Raw genomic sequence first — 6,607 nt, forward strand, 5'->3', positions numbered from 1 at the left:
AAGTCTCCATGACTGGGGTTTTTTAAATAACAAAATCTTACTTTCTCATGGTTTTGTAAGTGGAAGTTTCTGGCCCAGGTAGAAGCAAGCAGAGATCGAGGCCCTGTGGGCCTTTCTCCTTGTCTTGTTGGTACCTGTCTAGTCACTGTGTTTCTCACATTATCTTCCCTCTGTGAATTAACACCCCAGAGGACACTGGTTCCTTTAGGAAGCTTGGAAGTCTCCTTGGGTTTGGACCACCTGTCTGACTTCCTGTAATCTTTCTTAAATATTAAAGTCTTATTTCCAAATAGAGTAACTGTAGGTATTAGGGCTTCAACACATATATTTTATGAGGCTATAATGCAATTTTACACACATATTTCTATCTAATTTAATAAAATACTGTGAAATTCTGCCAAGAAAATGGCAAACTATGGGGTTATCACAGCAAATTTTTGTTTGAATTGAATTATTACACTCTTCCCTGGTCTTCATGAATTCTTGATGACACAGCACTATTTCCATAATCACTTATGCTAAGATAGCCCAAAAAAATTCTATAGAGGAAAAATTAATTCATGAAAACTCATGACTTGATATCTTGAAGTATACTTACTTACCAGCAGTAATCTTTCTAAAATCTTGAGTCTTGTTTTACAAAAGTCCTCTTTGCCTACTTAATCTTTGTAGCAGAGAAGGTTTGTGTATTTTCATAAAGTCAAACATTAAAATAGGCCAATATCTACATAACTGAAAGTATTAATTCCTCTACTCATTCTTCATATAAATATGGGGTTCATATAAATATGCTCACGCTATATTTTAAGTTTGAAATACTGTGCTTAGTCTATCAATAAAAGAAAAACACCTCTAACTTGTAAGCTCCACTTGCTAGAGGACAAATACCTTCCCTCAATGCTGGGGCCTGTTCATGTAAGATAACAGGCTTAGCATTTTCACTTCTGTAAACAAGCACAATTGCACCAATTTCACAGGCTGTGTGCTAGATCCCACGTAGGTGGGAAGTAAGTAGGCAGGAAGTTTATCAGGATGTATTCTTTTATTTTCCTTTTGCTTTTTATTGGTTCTTTGTAGTTTTACATCATACCCCCCAATCTCACTCATCTCCCCCTCCCCTCATACTCACCCTTGCAATCCCCTCCCCCCAACAGAGAAAAGAAATCTCATTGTGGAAGCTGTAATGTGTCCAGGTGTGTTTCACAATACACCCGTTTGTCCACACTTCTTTGCTTGCAAATGTACATTGCATTGACTTGTTGATCTGGTTCTAGGCCTCTGACTTCTCTATTCTGTCAATACCACAATCCCACTGGGACTTCTCTTGGATATCCTGTTGTTGCCCTGTGTTATGGAGATCCTCTCGTTTGGGGATGATACAACTGAACCCTTCATGTGCTCCAGCAGATCTGCAATGGAGTAGATGTTGGTATAGATCAAAGCCCTGGTTCTGGGCCTGAGAAGTATCTAAGCCAGTCAGTCTGCTCTCATCCTCTCGGGGTGGTCACCAGCAGCCCTCACAGTCAGGGTCAGCTCTGTTCTGTGCCCAGGCAAGGTGCAGGGCCCACTCTCCCAAGTGTTGTAGCCTATAAGGGGCATGGCTCGTTCTCTCACTCTAATGACCCCAGGGACAGCATAGATGGCAAGGGACTAGGGAGGGAAGTAAGGTATCTCTCACTTATCCACTCCACCTCACAGCAGACAAGAGACAGAGCCAGTTCTCCTGTGCTCACACCCTCAAGGCCTGCAACCCCTATATCCAGGCCCAGCTTACTGCCCAGGCAAAGTATTGGGCCTGCTTTTCCCAATGCAGCAGCAGGTGAGGGGCAGGGACAACTCTCTTGCTCTCATGACCCCAGGGTTAGCTCTCCCTCTAACCCTCCGTCCAGCTGTAGGTGGCCAAGGTCAAGGGTTGGTGAGGGAATCTGTGATGACTATGCTGTAGAACTGCAGACAAATTACAGGGCCATCTCTCCCATGCTCACACCTTTGTGGCCAGCTTGCCCACACCCCTCACCATCAGGAACTCTATTGTACTATCCAGGTGAAGTGTAGGGCTTGCTCTCCCCAGTGATGTAGCAGGTAAGTGGAAGGGACACATCTTCTGCTCTCATGACCCATTTGAGGCCAACTCTCAGTGAGGAGGTCAAAAGGGAGGGGAAGAGGATTTCTTCCTCCCTGATGCTACTGCACAGTGGAAAAGAGCCAGGGCAATAAAGCTAGCCCTGAATGTGGGGGTTGCGGGTGAGCCAGCCTTTAGCATATGGATATAGGAGAGTCAAGATATATTCTTGCCTATGATTAGAAAGAAGAAAGTAGAAAGGAGGAAACCTTGTAGGCTTTGCCTTTGTAAACCCCTATCTAATATAATTTGATGCCTTACTCTGGGAATCCTGGGTATGGGTCTGCCCAATGCTTAATAAACCTTACTTTAAATTTGCCTCAAAAAAAAAAAATTGGTAGTGGCAGTATTCTTGCCCAGAGGAATTAACAATACCAAAGATTTTTTTTTTTTTTGAAAAACCACTCCTAGGTTGGAAATCACATTCCATTATTACTGTTTGCTAAGTAGTCTTTTCTGGCTGATATGCAGGAATTTGCAAAAATTCAAATGTGCTTTAACAAGCCAAGTACAGTTTTATTACTAATGAGATCATTTGTATTATGACAAAATTCTTTCAGCTAAATATCAAGCTTAGTAACTAAACAACAACTACGGAAAAAAAAAAACAGTGACATTTTATTGTTACAGGGAGAGTATTATTTTGTTTTGGTTTTCAAAATAAAGTACCACAGACTGAGGGAGTGAGCCAGCATAAATGTATTCAATCCTGGAGGCTTGAAATGGGCAAAATCAAGCTGTCTCCAAGAGCGGTCTTTATTGAGGACCCATTCTTCACACCTTTACTTGGTTTCAAGTAAAGTGGTCAAGGTTGAGTCATGTATTTCCAGGCTCTTGCCTCTTGATCCAGAGAACTGAAAACCAGGGCTTATGGTGATTTACAAAAGTAGAGAGATAACTTTCTTTGAAGCAGAGCAAAGAAAAGATACAGGCAGAAGAGAGAAAACTCAAGAGTGACATGAGTAGGATTACTCAAGGGGCCTGAGCTGTCACCTGGGGTCTTATCTTGATGGGGTATAGGAGGTGGAGTTGGATTAGCTCTCAAGGGGGGCAGGCAAGAGTATGGAAGGGAAGAACTACTCTTGGGAGCACGTCAGAATGCCATGCCTCTAACTCAGAGACATTCTTTTCAGTAGAAATCCTAAAGACTAGCTAAAATGATGTTTGTCTTTCTAATGCTCCTAGGAAAATGGGAAGGAGGGTCAAAAGCCAACTCTAAGGGTCTCTAAGGCTACTAGTGTCTATCTAACTACATAAAACTGTGGGTTAAAACTTAATATATACATATTTAAATATGTATATATTTATTTATATGGTAAAACTTATATATTCATATATATTTATGTATGTATGCATGTGAAAGGAAAGAAAGAGAGAGAGAGAACGCACTTGCTAGCTCATCTCTCTTGCTCATAGGTACATGTGTTCAGTGCTCAAAGCAAGATAGAACGACCGAATGAAGGATCGGGAGCCATGCCTGGAGAAAATTGATTCTCCCTCTGTTTGGAACCTTGATCTGATCCCCTAAACTCTTCATTTAGACAGGGGGTGTTATTAAAATTCCTTTATCATTTAAATTAGTGTTGTGAATTAGGGGGAAATTCATAGAAGTGGGAGGGGAAGAGAGAGATGTGGAAATAATATACATACAGGACTTATGTGTGAACTTCTTTTTAAAAGTAAGTTATAAAAAATAATCTTAAATATGAATCTTAGAGGGGCATAATTCTGCCCCTGCCACTGTTAGTTTTTAAACTTATAAGTATTATTAAAAATAATTTCCCACTAATTGTTGTCTTAGGAGGATTTAAACCACAGAAGTACATAAAGCAGATTTATGTTATGAAATTAGTATTTCTGGGAACACAATTCTCTTATCAAGGTAGACTCATGGTAGACCAAGTACTATGCAGAGGAGAACCTGCTAGGGCAGATTTGGTGAATAAAAACGTGTGTGTTATTTATTCATGATGAGGCTTCCCAATGAATCTTGTAAAAAATGTTCCATCTCCGAGAAAATTGTGCTGAATTGTCTCTTGAAGCTTTCACACAATCAATCCTTGTGACAGATTTGGGGCTTCAGGCAGCTCATTCTCTGGAATGGGACAATGGTTTTCTCTCAATGCCATAAAGCTGAAGAATACAAACACTCCAGCCATTTTCAAATGTGCAGCCACTGTGTGCATCTGGGATCTTTTCCTCCAGACACACCTCTCTAGAGTAATTTCTAAGGTCATATTAATGTTTCAAAGAATTTGAAAGAAAAAAGAACATGTCTTCAGTAGTTGTTTTGTTACCTATTGAAAAAGGTAATCACAGACTTTAAGGTGAAAGATTCTCTCTCTCTCCCTCCCTCCCTCCCTCCCTCCCTCCCCATAACCAACAATGATTTTTAAACTTACTTTTTAGTATGACATGTTTTTCAAAATATTAATTGATGTTAAAGCCATAGCCTACAGATACTCAGACTCAAATTAGTAAATCCAAGAAAACATTGAGAATTTCTAGGAATGCTGAGCCTCAGTCTCCAAGAAGTTAGAAGACATTTCAGGAAAAGACATACTCTAAAAGTAATTTAGCCACATTGTGTCAGGGGATATTGGAGTCTGTTGAGTACTATGGAGATTTCCAGGGTTTTGTGCTCTTCAAAAGGTGTTGGACTGGTGCTTGTGAACAGTAGCAGAAGATACAGTTCAAATATTGGAAGTCCAAAGAGTTGAACTGGAAACTAGCTGGGATGAAGATTAGAAGTACAAGGACATCAAGCTGATCGGGGAAAGGACCATGATGAATCATTTGCATAGGGTGAGTTTTCAGGATCATTTGCACAGAGCTGTCCTCTCCTGGCCCTGGCTGTTACAAGTGGGTCTGGGGGGCTAGGCTCCTGTCCTTCCTCATGGCCAATTGGTTTCTTTCATATGCTAATCTCCTGCACACTTCACTTGCCTGCCTCATCAGTACCTATTAAGTCCTGTGGCTAATTTAAACTGCTTCCCATCATCCACTGCCAGAGGATATTTTTCTCCTAAATTATTTTGAGAAAATTTGAAACTCACTTATATGGGTTTATAAATGAAGCTGTAGGGGGAAACAATGCCAAAATATCTATAGGTTGACATTATCATTTAGTATAGCACTTTCTGCAGGCAGTGAAAGTGGTGGGACATGGATAGAAAGCTTTGAGTTTTCACTGTCATATCTTCCAGCCATACCACCAGTATTTGTGGAATCACTGATAGATGTAGTGAATACAAATAGGAAAAGAAATTAGTTAAACCATTAAACCATTATTTTTCCCACATAAAACCCTCAGACAAGGAAGAGGCATTCAAATAAAGAAGAAATAACAGTGTCGAATACAGATCAGAGAAGCTCAGGAAAGCATATTTGTTTGTTTCTTTACTTGTTTGTTTCTTTAGTTTTAAACTGTAATGTGGTGGTGTAAAAGAAAATTGTTGCACAAAGTATTTGAAGTTTGAAAAACAACCTCAATTTTGTCTTTCTTTAAACAGTATCTTAATTTAGTCTTTGAGAGTTTCAAAGTTTATGTACTTTGATCATTCTCCTCCCCAATCCTCTCAGATCCTTCCTCACCTCCATATCCTCCAAGTTTCACTCACACAGACTTTCTTAAAATCTTGTCTTTTGTGGGAGATGGAAGAGGGCCAGGTCTCATTCTAGCTCTGGCTGCCCAGGTAGTCACTGTGCAAACCAGGCTAGTTTTAAACACCTAGAGCTCTACCTGCCTCTGCCTCCTGAGTGCTAGTATCAAAAGCATAAGCCCTCATGCCTGGAGGTTTGGCTATTATTATTTCATAAGTTTTGAGTGTACAATTTACAGTGCCCACTGAAGATTTCCTCTTCAAAACTAAAGTATTTCTTCCACAAAGACTTAGATTGTGATATGCATACTCATTTACCTCTTAGACTCCTTGGCAAGATTGCTTCTGTTGATAAGAGCTGTCTATCAAATGTGGTCTGCATGGGGACAATGATCACTGAAAGGACAATTCAAGAGAACTCAACTCAGATGCCCCATGGGGTCAGCTGAGACCTCCTTTGAGACCCTCCTCAGCTAAACATCAATCTCTTCTTCTCCCAAGATAGCAGGAACACAAGTCCAATGAACTTCCTTTACATTCATCTCTAGCTTAAGGTCCAGTCCTTGGAGAACCGAGCATGGACCTCCTGTTGCAGTTCAAGAAGGCTGATGTTGGGATGGTATTTTAGGAAGAAATCATTTATCTGCCTGGCTGGCAATGGGCACAAGGTGGCAGTGTTAAAACTCTTAGCTAAGTGCACTCAGCGGCTAGGCTGGTTGAATTCATGCCTTCTGGTGCCCTGTATCAAATATTTGAGCTAACTAAGAAAGTAGCAGTTTTGAAAATTAAAATAAAATGGAGCTGGGTTAATGGCCGTTGTTGAACTTTACTGAAGAAATAAAGGAAACATCCATTGAGATCATCCAAGAGCTAAAAGTTTAAA

This window comes from Apodemus sylvaticus, chromosome 5 (genome assembly GCF_947179515.1).
Source record: "Apodemus sylvaticus chromosome 5, mApoSyl1.1, whole genome shotgun sequence".
NCBI lineage: Eukaryota > Metazoa > Chordata > Mammalia > Rodentia > Muridae > Apodemus > Apodemus sylvaticus.